Source organism: Primulina huaijiensis, chromosome 1 (assembly GCF_012295235.1).
Source record: "Primulina huaijiensis isolate GDHJ02 chromosome 1, ASM1229523v2, whole genome shotgun sequence".
Taxonomy (NCBI): Eukaryota; Viridiplantae; Streptophyta; class Magnoliopsida; order Lamiales; family Gesneriaceae; genus Primulina; species Primulina huaijiensis.
The window spans coordinates 11,019,356-11,036,069 of NC_133306.1; the positions used below are offsets into that span (position 1 = coordinate 11,019,356).

The following is a 16,714-nucleotide window of genomic DNA, read 5'->3' on the forward strand; positions in this document are numbered from 1 at the left end:
CGTTTCCACTCGATAAATGAGAACAACTTGGAAAGTCCTTTACGGAGGGTTGTTCAGTGCACTCTACAAAGAGCACCTATCTGTATGCTCGGACATCACAATGTCCCCTACCAATGAAACATGGTACTCACATTGCAGATACTAGTCTCAAACTCGAGCGGCCTATATCTTTCTTAGCGGCGGTTGAATCGACTAGGAATTGTTAAAAATATACAGTATTCTAAATATGATTTTCATGATACTCATCATATGAGCATCCCATATTCTTTCTAATATTTGTATATTCAAGGACTTTATTTATGCAACTAGCATGGGCATACAGATAAAGATGTGACAAAACAACAAATTCAAATATTATTAAAATAAAGATTGTTTATACATAGAGTTTCAACATGAACCCTCAGCCAACACTTGGCTTGACGGGCATCTACTCTAACAATCTCCCACTTGTACTAGAGCCAACTACCCATATGCTTCAAACCTATCGATTCGCGATGCTTCTCGAATAATGGTCCATGTAAAGGCTTAGTTAGTGGATTAGCAACATTATCTTCAGAGCCGACTTTGTTAATCGACACTTATCCTCTTTCCACAATCTCTCGGAGGATGTAGTACTTTCTCAATACATGTTTGGATTTCTGATGAGACCTTGGCTCCTTTGCTTGAGCTATGGCTCCCGTGTTGTCACAAAACACCGGGACATGAGCAACTCCATTAGGAATGACGCCCAACTCTTGGACGGAATTTCTTAATCAAACAGCCTCCTTTGCTGCAGCAGCAATGTATTCGGCCATAGTGGTAGAATCCGCAGTACTGTCTTGCTTGGAACTCTTTCAAGAGACAGCAGCACCATTGAGCATGAATACAAACCCAGAGGTTAACTTTGAGTCATCGATATCGCTTTGAAAGCTAGAGTCGGTATAGCCTTCCAATTTCAGTTCTCCACCCGTTAGAACAAGAACAACTTATTGGTCCTTCTCAAATACTTGAGGATGTCTTTCACAACTTTCCAATGTGGAAGACCAGGGTTCGATTGATATCTACTCACTACACTTAGTGCAAAGATGCTACCAATTGCATATGCAAAAGGAATGCTTGTCATCGCCGCTATCTCTGCATCAGTCTTGGGAGACATAGACTTAGATAGAGATACGCCATGACACATTGGTAGATGTCCTCTCTTGGACTCATCCATCGAGAACCGCTTCACGATGGTATCAATGTATGTGGACTGGGTGAGACCAAGCAATCTTCTTGATCTATCTCTATAGATATGTATTCCCAATACAAAAGATGCTTCACCCTAGACCTGCATTGATAACTTACTCGCTAACCATATTTTATTTGATTGCAACATCCCTACATCATTTCCAATGAGTAGTATGTCATCAACAAAAAGTACCAGGAATGTCACATCACTCCCACTGACCTTCTTATTCACACAGGGTTCCTCAGGATTATTAGTAAAACCAAACTCTTTTATTGCACTATCGAATCTGAGGTTCTAACTCCTAGATGCCTGCTTTAGACCATAATAGATCTCTGAAGTTTGCATACCATATGCTCACTTTCGATAGATGTAAATCCTTCAGGTTGAGACATGTAAATATCTTCCTTAATATCCTCATTAAGAAAGGCTGTCTTGATATCCATCTGCCATATCTCATAGTCATACCATGCAGCTATGGCTAGCAATATCCTTATTGACTTGAACATTGCAACTGGAGAAAATGTTTCCTCAATGTCAACTCCTTGTCTTTGAGTATATCCTTTTGCTATCAATCGCGCTTTGAAAGTCAATACCTTCCCATCCGCCCCAAGTTTCCTCTTGTAAATCCATTTACACTCTATGGGAACAGTTCTCTCAGGTGGATCCACAAGATTCCACACTTGGTTCGAATGCATGGAATTCATCTCAGATCCCATTTCTTCAAGCCATTTGGATGAATCGGCATCAGATAACTCTTCCTTGAAGGTCCTTGGATCACATCCATGGTTAGGTTCATCATGGCCCTCTTCAAGAAGCAGACCATACCTCATTGGTGGTCTCGAGCTCGGATCTTCTAGGAGCTTGTATCTCCTCTTTTGGCTCTTCGGGTATGGGTTTTACAATTGTGGGTGTCAACCTCTTCGAGTTCTATCATCTCCCCTTTTCTATCCAATAGAAATTCTTTTTCCAAAAAAAGTTGCATTCCTAGAAACAAACACCTTTGTTTCTTGGGGATGATAGAAATAATATCCAACTTAATTCCTTCGATATCCCACAAAATAACATAAAATGGATCGACTATCCAATTTATCTCTCACTGCCTGCTTCACATAAGCAGGGCATCCCCATATTCTAAGATAAGAATATTTGAGAGGCTTACCTATCCATATCTCATATAGTGTCTTATCAACTGCCTTAGAATGGACATTGTTCAACAACAGGACCGCTGTCTCAAGCGCATATCCCCAAAAGGATGGCGGCAACTCCGTGAACCCCATCATAGACCAAACCATGTCCATCAAAGTCCGGTTACGACGCTCCGAAACACCATTCAACTGCGGTGTAGCATGCGGAGTCCACTGCGAGAGAATCTCATTCTCCCTAAGATACTCTTGGAACTCGGCACTCAAGTACTCACCACCTCGATCCCATCGAAGTGACTTGATGCTTCGTTCCAATTGTTTCTCTACTTCGTTTTTGAATTCTTTGAATCTTTCAAAGGCTTCAGATTTGTATTTCATCAAATACACATACCCATCCCTCGAAAATTCATCGGTAAAGATGATGAAGTAAGCATGTCCATGCTTAGTGGTGATGCTAAGCGGACCGCACACATCGGTATGGATCAAATCTAATAACCCTTTGGCTCGCTCCGCATGGCCTTTAAAGAGAATTTTGGTCATCTTTTCTTTTAGACAGGATTCAAAAGTCGAGAGAGAATTAATATCAGACATAACAAATATGCCTACTCCCACTAACTTTTTCACTCTTCTTAGGGAAATATGTCCTAATCGAGCATGCCATAATTGTGCCGAATTTAGAATATTTACCACCCACAGGCCTCTTAATAAATCCACAATCTGGAGGCCTACGTGCTCCACCTCAAACACACCTCTTTCACCTCCTATACCTTCTGGTATCAAGTCTGGTCCTCGTCCACCACCATCTCCAGGAGCCGGTGTCCCTCATCCACAGCCATCACCTCCACGAGCTGGTGTCCCTCCACCACAGCCTCTATCCATGGGCTTGAAACCCCCTCGACCAGCACTTAGTCATCCATCAACTTCCGCTTCAGCCGAAGATTGTGAGGGTGATGGCCCTAAAGCTAAGCTGAAGCCTTTCTTCTGGGACAAGGTGTTAGCTAATCCCGATCATTCAATGGTTTGGAATCAGATAAAATTTGGGTCGTTCCAGTAAGTCATTTTACTCCCACATGGTTAATGGTCATAATCATACCATTTTTACCTGTCTAATTTATTAGCATATTCACGAACAGATTCAATGAAGGAATGATAGAATCACTATTTGGCTATGCCCCTGCTGCAAAGGACATGAATGGGGGGAAGAAAGAGTCAGCATAACAAGATCCTTCAACCGAGTATATCCAATTAATTGATCCCAAAAGGTCACAAAATCTATCGATTCTTCTCAAAGCATTAAATGTGACCACATAAGAAGTTTGCGATGCAATTGAAGAAGGTATTTTATTTTCCTTGTATCCCTTGAATATCCAAATAATGCTACCTGGTTTATAGTTATTGAAGATGCAAAGCATTCTAAGGTACACACTGTCCTATAGAGCCTAGGTGTCAGGGTGAAGTGAGGCACGCACTTCACTGAAGCAATGGACACTAACTCATAATGTATAAAAATTTGAAGGTCTTCTCAAATTTTGTCACATGTTATCCAATGAATATTTTACAAGCGGTAGAATAACAAGAAAACAACTATTCAGCAGTTTAATAGTAAATGCAGATGTCTGTCATGTTTTTTAACCTATAATCCGCAATTATATATTTGGGACTAACTTAAAGCTTTTAAAGTGCACCAAGGCACATGATTCATTGTTACAGCACACACCATATTGAAGTGCTACGCTTCATCTGCGATTAGATGTAGGACCTACACCTCACTGCTCTTTTTGTCTAAGCACGAGTCTTGTGGGTTTTTAATATTTAAAAATGGTATGATTAGGAAGTAGTTCTAGTGGCCATATGATCGACCATGGCTCGATATAGATAGGATGAGGTATTGTGTGAACCATGGCTAAGGGCTAAAAGCCAACCAAGATCCACCCAAACCCCAAAAGCCGAAGCTTCACTCACACAGGAAATGGAAAAATCGAAGAGCACTTGTGTTGTTGTTTTAAAATTTTGATGTATCCGTGAACCAAGTCTTGAAAGGCATTCTTGGTCACGTCCTAGACATGCTAAGAGAGGGTTCTAACCATGGCTATAGTCCCTAGGACAGCCATGGTCCGAATACTCACCTTAACCAACCAAGTAACAACCCCTCGGCTCAATCTGCTACAACCGAGAATTTGTTGCTGTCAAATCTGTATCTTGAGTGTATGGGCTCGAATAAATGAACCAATAACACCCTAACACACTCTAAATCATGCCTAGATGCAGCCTTGAGTGCCTAGAACTGAACCACTTCCTGTAACCAACAAAAGCAATCCAACCGTGAGGTACAAAGCCATGGCCGAGAGGAGCTACACAACATTTCTTTGCAAGTTGCTGTCATTTTCGGTTTTGCTCCTTAAATCATGAACATATAATGGTTTAAAATATCTATAGGACTTGATTGAAAAGTAAATGAACAATATATACATGCGTGGAAGATTTGTTTTTGAACAAAACAAAGTAATACGACGAACACGACACGGCGGAAACGGAGTTGTATTTTTCTCTCTTGTTTTTCTTGCTGCTAACTCACAATTTTTGTAATGCCCGAGAATTTGATTATAGTAATCTGATATAATTTGTTGATTAATTAATGTGATTATAGATGGAACAGATTAGACCGGGGATGGCGGTAAGGAGAGTTGAATTATGTGTGAGGATTGAGCCTCGCGCATATGCGCGACTTGGATCCGCGCATGTGCGTGCAAGGGGCAGAGAACCTCGCGCATATGCACGAGGAGTGTACGCGCATATGCGCGAGTTGTGCGATGAATCAAGTGCAATTCCAGACTCGCGTCGCGCATATGCTCGAGCAGGGGCGCACATATGCGCGAGGCGCTGTGCATGCTACGCGCCGAGACATAATGTCTCGCGTCGCGCATATGCTCGAGACGTGTTGCGTGAAAGGATAAGCCACCTAGCTCTAGACATGCAATATATATATATATATAAAGAAACGTTCATTCTTCAAAATCCATCAGAAGGAATCGAGAAAAGTTTCTGTGAATGTGTTGAAAATGTTACGCCTTTTTGTGAAAGATCCGGCCGTCAGAATTTCAATCCGACTTCAGTACTGTGTTCCTATCAACGCAGGCTCCAACTGGATGTAAGTTTTGTTACGTTTTGATATGTTTTGAAATTGTGCTATTGTCAGAATTGAATAGGATTCATATATGATGTTCTTGACATGCTAGCCATCAGATAATCGAAGTCAGATTAAGAAACAGATTGAGTACGGATTTGTTATAATTTTTCATAGTATATTGATTGATATTGGACAGATTTTGATTATTGATTGATTACAGATTGTATTGGATATGGGTTATGGATTGTAATTAATATAGGTTGAGATGGTATTGACGGGGATATCGGGATTGTTCCGTTATGCCGCTAATTTTGAATTAAATCCAGATTTATCAGATTCGATATTGATCTGAGCAGTATATTAATATGGTATTATTTGATATTGTCATTACCAGACTGAGGATTGACAGACTTTGAATTCCAGACAGGAACATCATCAGAACTGCGATAAAAGAAAGGTATAAGTCAATGTGGTATTGGGAGATCGACACAAGTAGGATATACTTGTGTTTCCCTAAATCACATACTATTTGTTATTATTTGCATTGATTTGTATTTGATATGCTTGTTCTATTGATATATAGAGAGCATGTGTTAGACGAATATTAGATGAGTGATCTTGTGACAGAAGTACCTGATAGTGGCGGGATCGCCACGGGCACATTGCACGATGGCACAAGATAGTGTATTGGCGATAGTGCCATAGTCTGTGACGGATAGGTCAAGACACTGGATGTTTGGTTATATCGACGTGGATAGAATCGGAGTTTCTTCTATTACTGGTGGTCGATATAGGAATACCATCGTCTGGAAACCGGGATCCCTAGACTAGGAATGAGACTAGTCTGAGACGTGGAGTCACGAGTCTGATTGACAGTTTTACATTGATTATATTTTCAGATTTTTATCTATATTACTGTCATCTGTTACATGCTTTATATTATTTATATGATTGCATGGTTCGTTGATTTATACTGGGATTTTATTCTCACCGGAGTTATCCGGCTGTTGTCGTGTTTGTATGTGTGCATGACAACAGGTGGGACAAGATCGGGGTCGAGGAGATGAAGAGAGATCGTGATTAGAGTGGAGACTACAGACTTGATCTCAGATAAGGTTGAACACTTGATATTTAGTAGTTGAACCTTAGTTTGTAAATGATTGTATATAGTACAAGACTTGTACTTTACTTTTAAACTGATATGTATAGTAGAGTGATTCCATTACGTTCCGCTTTTGATATTATATTTAAAAAAAAAATTTAGACCCTGTTTATTATAATTGATTAATTAGTCCCAATGATAATTAAGAACATGATTAGCGTCCGGGTCTCCACAATTTTTCTCTGCTGATTCTACTGAAATTTCAAAGGTATGGGTGGGAGAAAAAGGCTAGGTAATGAAGGTTAAGGTTGCCAATTAAATGGGGAGTTTGAATGGCAAATCCAATCTTTCTATCCTTGATACTTGAGAGATATGGAAATGATGTGTTATATGGTTGGATTGAGGGGAATTAGGGGATGTGATGGCCGAGATTTTCTAACAAAAACAAGGTAAAAATATTGTTTAAATCTTGCATTTTAAATTCTTAAAGTTTTAAACATCCAACATATATTTTAGTAAATTAACAAATTAAATTAGGGTAACAATTTCTTGCATGGCTGGGCTTGGTCTAACAATTTATTATTAAAATATTAGGTTTTAAATTTCTTGAATATATTAGGCCTCGATTAATTTTATCCCAATTGGTTACACATTTTAATTTAGGCTTTTTACTAAACATTGGACATAGAAGAACTTATTTAGGAACTTAACTCATTTTAACTTAATAAATCTTAAACAATCTCTACCTTTAAAATAAATTATCCCTTGGCTTAAATTAAATTTAGAAATGTTTTCTTATTATTAATTTTATCTCAATTCTCCAACTCCAGTCCGGCTTCGCGTATTTAACTAAAAAGATAAAACTAAACCTCTGCGTTTTAAAATAAATGATCAAGACTTAACATATATCAAAATGAATTAAAAACTCCATAAATATATAAAAAAATTTATTTTTAATTTAAATAATAGTAATTATGCATGGCTAAACGTGATCTGATTTATCGGGTTCTATAACTCTCCCCCCTTAAAATAAATTTCGTCCTCGAAATTAAAACTTACCGATTAACTCGGGATACAGACTCTTCATTTCTGGCTCAGATTCCAACTCAGCTTCTTCCTCCAAATGATTAAGCCATTTGACCTTTACTAGCTTCACTAGTTTTTTCCGAAGCTTTTTCTCCTGTCTGTCTAAGATCTGCACTGGTCTTTCTTCATAAGACAGGTTCGGAGTGAGCTGCAATGGTTCGAAGTTCAAGACATGCAAAGGATTTGCCATATACTTCCTCAGCATAGAGACATGAAACATGTTGTGTACCCCGGCCAGATTCGGCGGAAGAGCAACACGGTAAGCTAACGTCCCAACTTGGTCGAGGATCTCAAATGGTCCGATGAATCTCGGACTGAGCTTTTCTTTCTTCCCGAATCGCATGACACCTTTCATAGGTGCTATCTTCAAAAAAAACATGGTCGCTAACGGCAAACTCTAGATCTCTCCTCCTCTGATCCGCATAACTCTTCTGTCGGCTCTGAGCAGTCCTCATTCTATCACGGATCTTGCCTACTACGTCGGCAGTCTGCTGAATGATCTCCGGACCCAATTCTGATCTTTCTCCTACTTCATCCCAATGAATAGGCGATCTACACTTACGACCGTACAGTGCTTCATATGGAGCCATACCTATAGGTGACTGAAAACTGTTGTTATAGGTAAACTCCACCAAAGGCAACTTCGACTCCCAACTCCCCGAGAAATCGATGACACAAGCACAGAGAAGATCCTCCAAAATCTGGATAACTCTCTTTGACTGCCCATTTTTCTGAGGGTGGAAAGCTGTGCTAAACAACAACTTCGTACCCATAGCCGAATGCAAACTCTTCCAAAATGAGGAAGTGAATCTAGGAACTCGGTCAGACACTATAGAAACGGGAATACCATGAAGTCTAAGTATCTCTCGGATATACAACTCTGCATACTGAATCATGGTGAAAGTCGTCTTAATAGGCAAGAAGTGCGCTGATTTGGTAAGACGATCAACAATCACCCAGATAGCATTTGACCCTCTGACTGACTTCGGCAAACCGACAACGAAGTCCATGGTAACATTCTCCCACTTTCAATCGGGAATAGGAAGAGACTTGAGCATACCTGCTGGTCTCAAATGTTCCGCTTTCATGAGCTGACACGTCAGACACTCGGATACAAAACTTCTGATATTCTTCTTCATTCCTGGCCACCAGTACAACAACTGTAGATCTTTGTACATCTTCGTACACCCAGGATGAATAGAGTACGGTGACATGTGGGCCTCATATATAATATCTGCTCGAATAGAACCGCCGCTAGGAACCCACATTCTAACTCGATATCTCACAATGCCGTCGCTAACTGTATACAAGATACTGCCCTTGGCCTCATCTCTCTACTTCCACTTTGCCAACTGCTTATCTGCTGGCTGTCCACTGCGAATATGGTTTAGAAGGGAAGACTGAATCGTCAAAGTAGATAGACGGGGAACTCTACCTGGAGGATATGTTTCTAGATCAAACCTCTGCATCTCAGACTGAAGGGATCTCAGAATCACCAAATGAGCCATCACTGGGACTTTCCTGCTCAATGCATCCGCAACTACATTAGCTTTTCCAGGGTGGTAGCTAATGTCACAGTCATAGTCCTTCACTAGCTCCAACCAACGCCTCTGACGCATATTCAACTCTTTCTGCGTAAAGAAGTACTTGAGGCTCTTATGGTCGCTAAAGATCTGGCACTTCTCTCCGTACAAATAATGCCTCCAAATCTACATGTCAAAAATTACGGTGGCCAATTCTAGGTCGTGGGTAGGGTAGTTCTTCTCATGGATCTTCAACTGACGAGAGGCATATGCTATCACCTTCCCCTGCTGCATCAACACTGCGCCTAAACCGAGCTTCGAAGCATCGGTATACAAAACGAAATCTCCGGGACGTGATAGCATGGCTAATACTGGTGCTGAAATAAGAGCTTGCTTCAAAGAATCGAAACTCTTCCGACACTCATCGCTCCACACGTACTTAGCATTCTTCTTTGTCAACGACGTGAGTGAAACTGCGATAGAGGAGAATCCCTGGAAAAACTTCCGATAGTATCCTGCTAGCCCAAGGAAACTATGGATCTCCGATGCATTTTGCGGAACAACCCAATCTCTGACTGCTGCAACTTTCACCGGGTCTACCTCGATACCGCTGCTAGAAACGACGGGGCCTAAGAACGCCACCTTCTCTAACCAGAACTCACACTTACTGAATTTCGTGAATAACTTGTGCTTCTGTAAGGTCTGCAAAACTGCGGTCAGATATTTGCTGTGCTCCTCATGATTCTTTGAGTAGACGAGAATGTCGTCTATGAATACTATCACGAACTGATCAAGATACGGCTGAACTACGCTATTGGTGATACCCAGAACGCAGGTCAATCTTCGAGAATACTAAAGCTCCCTGCAACTGATCGAATTAATCTTCGATCCTCGGAAGTGGGTATTTGTTCTTCACTGTAACTCTGTTCAATTCCCAGTAATCAATGCAGAGTCTCATCGAACCATCCTTCTTCTTCACAAATAAGACTGGCGCGCCCCATGGCGAAAAACTCGGGCGAATGAACTCCTTGTCAAGAAGTTCCTGAATTTGTTTCTTGAGTTCTGCCATCTCTGTCGGTGCTAATCGGTAAGGTGCCTTTGAGATCGGTGCAGTACCTGGCATAAGCTCAATTGAAAACTCCACCTCTCGCACAGGTGGCATATGCTACTACTTAAATTATAATTCACCCAAGTGTAGGTTGTCTGCAAGTAATATATTTCGTAAGTACGAGATCGATCCACAGAGAGGTTATTTTAAGTTTAAATTTATTAATTTATAGATTACCAAATGCAAGAACGAAGTTTACAAATTATAAATTTTGTCAAGGCTCGAGGATTTATTCTTGGTTTATGCAATATTGTTTAACTAAAAGTAAAACAAAGGAAACCACCATAAATAATGGTTCCAAGAAAATTAAATTATTTAAACACACACCTAATATAATATAGTTCCCACTATAGAAAATACCGAATTCACCGATATTTTATATATGGTACCTATGATTATATATATAACTATATAAATATATAACTGCATAAAATAAATGTTAAATTAAATCATTATATTTCATTTAGAACAACCGGCAGAGCCACGCTATTGCCTAAAGGAAATATTTGATTTAATAAGTTAGTTGCCGGAAAGTAAAAGTTAGTTGCGATAAAGTAAATGTTAGATGCGGAAAGTAAAAGTTAGTTGCGATAAAGTAAATGTTAGATGCGGAAAGTAAAAGTTAGTTGCGATAAAGTAAATGTTAGATGCGGAAAGTAAAAGTTAGTTGCGATAAAGTAAATGTTAGATGCGGAAAGTAAAAGTTAGTTGCGATAAAGTAAATGTTAGATGCGGAAAGTAAAAGTTAGTTGCGATAAAGTAAATGTTAGATGCGGAAAGTAAAAGTTAGTTGCGATAAAGTAAATGTTAGATGCGGAAAGTAAAAGTTAGTTGCGATAAAGTAAATGTTAGATTGTTAGATATCATAATATTTCATTTAGAACAACCGGCAGAGCCACGCTATCGTCTAAATGAAATATATGATATAATTATATAAATATATATATATATATATATATATGTATAATATAACAATAATAATTGATGAAATATTTATTGTATCAAAATTAAACAACAAATCAAGATAACCACTTCAATGGTATCAAGCATTTGATATAAATTGATAACAACAAATAATTCATTTTTATACCTACAATAAAAAGAAATTAGCAAAATGAAAAGAAATAAAGAAAGAATATACAAAATATAAACAATCTTACTTTACCAAGAATTCATCCTCTTCACCTTGACATAATAGATTTAGCTTTCCATGAACTTACTTTTGATCAACACTAAAAACATCACTCATAATTTGGAAAATGAAAAATATATTGGAACTTAGAACTTTTATACACACTCACACTATATTTTACAATGAGATAGAATGATTCTCAATCTAGCACAAGGCCTCTATTTATAGGCCAAATGAGAGAAAGGGTCAAAAATTCTATTAATGCAATGTAGTTGTAATAGTAGTCTTTGTCTCCTCCAACTTCAATTCCACATCCCTTCTTTCAATGCTTCGTTCCACGACTTTAATCACCAAATTTGACTCTGCTCAAAACAGCAAACATGTGGGGAATTGTCTGTAGATGAATTTGGCTACTTGGTTCACCTCATTTGGTTAAATATTGAAATAGTTATGATTTTTTTACTATATGCTGGTCATGGTGAAAGTAAATTTATCTTCCTTTTGATATTTTCACAATTTGATCATCTTAACCAACTTTTTAGGCAATAATGTCTTCTAAAAAGTTGTAGATAATTTCTCAAGGATTCCAAACATGTTTGAATCACCTCCATTTGAGTTTTCTAGCTTGAGTTATCATTATTTTACTAACACGTAGAAAACTTGAAAATAAAACATATTTAATAAGACATTTAAATATAAACACACAATACTAAAATAACATAATTTTATAATTTTAATGAAACTTAAATTTTAAAATATAGGTTTTAATATATAATAAATTATTAATTTTAAGTTTCATCAGCATACCAGAGACGTCATCAGGAAAAACGTCTAGAAAGTCCCTGACAATTGGGACTTCGGAGGCTGACTGACTGGGTACTTCGGGAACAGATACAAAAGTTGCTAAAAACGCACGACACCCTCTACGCATCAGCTTCCTAGCCTGGACACAAGATATCATACGCGATAAATGAAAGTACCTGTCTGGCTCGAATAATAATTGCTCTCTCCCAAGCGGTTGGACTAGCACAGATCTCCGCTGGAAATCAATCAAAACTTTGTTCTTTAATAGCCAGTCCATACCCAGAACGATGTCAAACTCTGGCATCGACAATACGATAAGATCCGCATAAATCACACTACCATGAAGTTCGAGGTCTATGTCTCGGACCACATTAGTAGCTGTCAGCTCTTCTCCAGAAGGAAATATCACAGAATACGCTACATCTAGCTCAATGGTCTTGACCTTTAGGAAATTAGGAAAGATCTTTGAAATGAAAGAATGAGTAGCCCATGAATCTATCAAAGCATTCGTAGCTGAACCAGCTATAAAAATTCTCCCTGAAAGGTTGGAACATCAAGCTGAACCCAATAATTACAAGAACTAAACTTATAGACATGCGAAGGTCAAAGTTCTTCTACTCTAAACTCCGAAAATAACACTAATTAGAACATGCAATCCTATCACAATTCTAAGTTCAAAACCTTAACACAGACTCCCAAAATAATGAATTTCAAATACAAACTTAAATTGTTACGATATCTGTCATGAGCATCGTCTCAGGGTTTGTCTCCGCTGCATGGAGAGCAAAACTCTGCCTTGGGTAGGCAGACTCCCTTGAGGGCAATTCTTCAGTAAATGGTCAGGACTACCACACTTGTAGCACTTCCTTGAGCCATACATACAAGCTCCAACATGACGGCGTGTGCACTTAGCACAGACTGGATACTCTGAGGTCCTCGGGACTAACCGTCCCTGCTTCTGCTGTCCTCTGTTTCTAGATGGACTGTGGAAAGGCTTCTTACTCTGATGCTGCTGGTGAGGAGGGCAGTGCGGCGCTTGGACTGGTCGCTTGCCCTGGCAATCTCTCTCAATATCATTGTGATCTTATTCTGCAGCTAGAGCTCTGGAGACAGCAACATTTTATTTTATTTTGAAAACAAAATAACTTTTGGACACTCGTATGGTTTTCAGGAATTAAACATACATAGGATGTTCAGAAAATTATACCTTTGTGAATTAAATCACTGGACTCCAACTAATCCTGTATAAACGGATTAGCTCTTGTTGATTCTCTACGAACTTTCTTCGATGAAATCCTTCTATCAAGTCCACGACTGGATGGTATGTTCCTCTTCCAAATTGCACTAGAAAATTTGGAAGAGATTTTACGTTGGAGACTAAAACGAGAGGCGGCTCAATCTTGGAAAGAAAAACCAAAGAGGCCAATTTTTTTTCTTTTGAAAGTGGGAGTCACGTAAATCATGTGGTGGAGGCTAGGTTTTGTAATCAACATGTGTTATTTATAACTAAATAATAGCTTAATGACATAATTAACATTAATGAGCTTGATTTAATTAATTGGGCTAGTCCAACTAGTTTAATTAATTTAATCAAGGTCTATTAAAATTTTAATTATTTATTATGATGAACTTGTACTCTTACAAGCCCATTAAACATACCCACCTTATTTAATTAATTAATAAACTCAACTTTTGAGCTTAATAAATTAAATACATTATAAATTCAACATTTGAATTTATTATTTAAATTATAAATTCAAATCCTTGAATTTTTTTTATCACTTCCAAAATTTAATATTTAATAAACCCAACATTTGAGTTTAATAAATCATATTCTCAAATTTTATAAATTCAACTACTTGAATTTATTCTCTCAAAATTTAATTATCATAAATTCAACTCCTTGAATTTACTATATAATATAAATTCAACTTCTTGAATTTATTCTCTCAACGGGAACAAACAATCCAGTACTTGTGTGACCCTCAATGGTTCAGGGATACAGCTAGCCGTGGGTTCACAAATCTTTGTGAGTCAGAATAACATTTATTCTTATTCGGGTTTACCCTAGTTAACCTTATTCTTTTCATCAACCCTTTGATCAAGAATGTCAGAACTCATTTCTGATTGCACCCATCGGATCATGGTAAGAGCGTCTAGTAGCATCGCCCCATGATCCCCTAGGTATCACTGATAGTGCCTGCAAGAACCAGTCGATTATGATTAGCGTACAGTACGGTCCCTTCATCTCATATATCCCGATCGAATCTGCAACCATTGGTTCATCGAGGGTTGCATATTAATTCGATAACTATGTGGTAACTTTAATAGTGACATCGCGTGTACTATTAGAGAAATCTTTCTCTAACGTACATCTCATACTCTGGCCAGAGATTCCATGCACTATTATTACATCAGATCACATAGGATATCCACACCCGTAGGTGAGCGGTGAATCCCCGACTACAACGCACTGGCTCCTATATGTGTCGCAACTATACCCAACCTCGCCACCTGATGACTCTCCTGGAGTCGGTAAACGAGTCAAATCACAGCCCTAGCATATAGAGCCTCAGTGTTGTCCCGGGTCGTAAGGACTAATGGTGTACAATCATAACCACGGACTTATCCTCTCGATGAATGATAACCACTTGGAAAGTTCGAGGGAGGGTTGTTCGGTATAATCATCATATGACTACCCATCTGTATGTTTGGACATCTCTATGCCCTTACCAAGAAACGCAGTACACAACACCACATATGCTAGTCTCGAGCTCAAGTGACCTTTATCCATGTTTTAGGCGGTTGAATCGACTAGGAACGAATTTAGATCATACAGTGTTTACAACTGAGTTTCAACATCGAATTACGATTCATTTGTATTAAAGTATAATCAAGGTCTTTATATATGTTTGAGATCATGGGTATACAGATAAAGAAATAACAAACCATGAAATAATAAATTATATTAAAATAAAGATTGTTCTTTACAACTGAGTCAATAAAATCCCTAGTCAACAGTTGACTTGCAGGACATCTACTCTAACAATCTCCCACTTGCCCTAGAGCCAACTACCCATAAACTTTAATCTCATTGCTTCGCGATGCTTCTCAAACAATGGTCCTGGCAAGGGCTTCGTAAGTGGATCGGCAACGTTATCTGCAGAGGGGACTCTATGGACTGATATGTCTCCCCTTCCCACAATCTCCCGGATGATGTGGAATTTCCTCAGTACATGTTTGGATTGCTGATGAGACCTTGGTTCCTTTGCTTGCGCAACGGCACCAGTGTTGTCGCAGTACACCGGGACTGGATCAACTCCGTTAGGAATAACGCCCAACTCTTGGACAAAATTCCTCATCCAAACTGCCTCTTTAGCTGCAGCAGATGCAGCAATGTACTCAGCTTCAGTGGTGGAATCCGCAACGGTGTCTTGCTTGGAACTTTTCCAAGATACAGCCGCACCATTAAGCATGAATACAAAACCAGAGGTCGATTTCGAATCATCTACATCACATTGGAAGCTAGAATCAGTGTAGCCTTCCAATTTTAATTCTCCACCCCCATAGACCATGAACAAGTTCTTAGTTCTTCTCAAGTACTTAAGAATATCTTTCACGGCCTTCCAATGCATTGGACCAGGGTTCGCCTGATATCTGCTTGTAACACTCAAAGCGTAAGCAACATCAGGACGTGTCGATATCATACCATACATGATACTACCAATAGCTGACGCATATGGAACACGTGTCATCATCTCTATCTCTTCTTCAGTTTTNATTTGACCAGGGTTCACCTGATATCTGCTTGTAACACTCAAAGCGTAAGCAACATCAGGACGTGTTGATATCATACCATACATGATACTACCAATGGCTGACGCATATGGAATACGTGTCATCATCTCTATCTCTTCATCAGTTTTAAGACACATAGCTTTAGATAGAGCAACACCATGACACATTGGTAAGTATCCTCTCTTGGACTCTTCCATAGAGAATCTCTTCAGAATGGTATCGATGTAAGTGGCTTGGGTGAGTCCTAGCATCCTTTTTGATCTATCTCTATAGATCTGTATTCCCAATACATATGATGCTTCACCCATGTCTTTCATGGAGAATTTACTTGCTAACCATACTTTAGTTGATTGCAGTAATCCTACATCATTCCCAATGAGTAGGATGTCATCAACATAAAGTATAAGGAATGTCAATGCATTCCCACTAACTTTCTTGTACACACATGGTTCCTCGGGATTCTTAGCAAAACCAAACTCCTTGATTGTGCTATCAAATCTGAGGTTCCAACTCCTTGATGCCTGCTTGAGACCATATATAGACCTCTGAAGTTTGCATACCTTATGCTCACTTCCTACTGATGTGTATCCCTCAGGTTGAGACATATAAATTTCTTCTTTGATGTCTCCATTGAGAAATGCAGTCTTTACATCCATTTGCCATATCTCATAGTCATACCATG

At 38.9% G+C, this 16,714-nt stretch overlaps 1 pseudogene; it reads left to right on the top strand.

Moving 5' to 3' along the window:
- Window positions 1-2,770: 2,770 nt before the first annotated feature.
- The window catches only part of LOC140971262 (formin-like protein 5), an 80,784-nt pseudogene continuing 66,840 nt past the window's right edge, over window positions 2,771-16,714 (top strand).